Consider the following 1,388-nt stretch of genomic DNA (forward strand, 5'->3'; position numbering starts at 1 on the left):
CTTGTACATAGGAGCTGCTAGAACAATTTCTTTTATAATTTTGATAGGCTTAATTTCATGAAATGTTTTTCATTTATTTACGACCATGTTAAGAGGCCTATTAGCTGCATGAAGAGGTGTATATATATAAAGCTTCTCCCTGATTTCTCAGTTTCCTCTCTTTCTTCCACCGCCTCATTATTATATGTTATATTTTCTCAAGCTCCATCTACATTCAAGAGGATACATTCACTCATTAAATGATTATTTTTTGTTTACAAGGGGTTCTGCGATCATCTTGTTATATTGACAGTCTATGTAGTACTGATCTGGATGAAATATCTGCTCTCAATTTTTTTCTTTGCATCAGCATTTTAAAATCAAAGATTTGGATTCACTCAACTACTTTCTTGGGATAGAAGCTTTGTATACGTCTTGTGGTATATTACTTCACCAAAAAAAGTTGTACAAGATTTGTTGAACGAATATCTTTATGATATTTGCACTCATGTCTGCTGTCATTTTGAATTAATGTAACGTTAAAAAATATAAAGGTGATTCCTTGCCCAAATGGGGTAAGTTAATAATTACAAATCGTGTATTAGCTTGACGTTCATAGTATAGTCGGGTGAGTTATGTTTGGTTCAGATGGTTGAGTCTTCAGGTCTCATAAATAGGTGAGATCATAATTTTTTTGTACATATCTTTTCATTTATTCATTTAGCTCCTCAATAATATCTCTATGTTCTCTCTTGCGTCGACTTATACAGAAAGCCTCCCAGTAAATTTTTAATTGCTTTTTGCCTTATCTTAGAAATATTTGGTTACGCTTTGTTTCCTTACCAAATTAGTCTCTAGTTTTGGAATTTGGATTTCAATCTCAAAAGTATGCATGACGAGATCAACTTGTACTTCCATTTTTTATTTTTAATTCTTTCTCCTAATTTTCTCTTTGTTTCTCTCCTAGAATATTTTCTTCCACCCTTTTCACGGCAACCTCTGCCTTTTCTCTTTTCTTTTCCTTTTTCATTTTCGTTCTTTCCTTCTTCCACACATAAGTTCAACCATGTTTAGATGAAATTGAAGTAAGTCAAGTTGATGATTCTTAGTCAAGTTGATGATTCTTGCTTCTTGTACTTCATCATTTTCGACACTACATACCTCTGCATTAGGCACCACTTAAGTCTTAACCAACTTTTTCAAAACACAACATGGAAGGAAAGGAACTCGTCATAGTTTTTAAACTTGAAGAAGGTAGTTCAAAGATGTTCTTGATAAACACTTGAATAATTACTTTCTTACGGTAAAAAGAGTGATTCACCAACTTGTCCAACCACACAATTTGAAATGAACATACACGAATTTTTCTTTTACCAGATCCTAAAAGAAAAAAAATCCTCCATGGTATC

This window comes from Lycium barbarum, chromosome 2, assembly GCF_019175385.1.
Source record: "Lycium barbarum isolate Lr01 chromosome 2, ASM1917538v2, whole genome shotgun sequence".
NCBI classification, from domain to species: Eukaryota; Viridiplantae; Streptophyta; class Magnoliopsida; order Solanales; family Solanaceae; genus Lycium; species Lycium barbarum.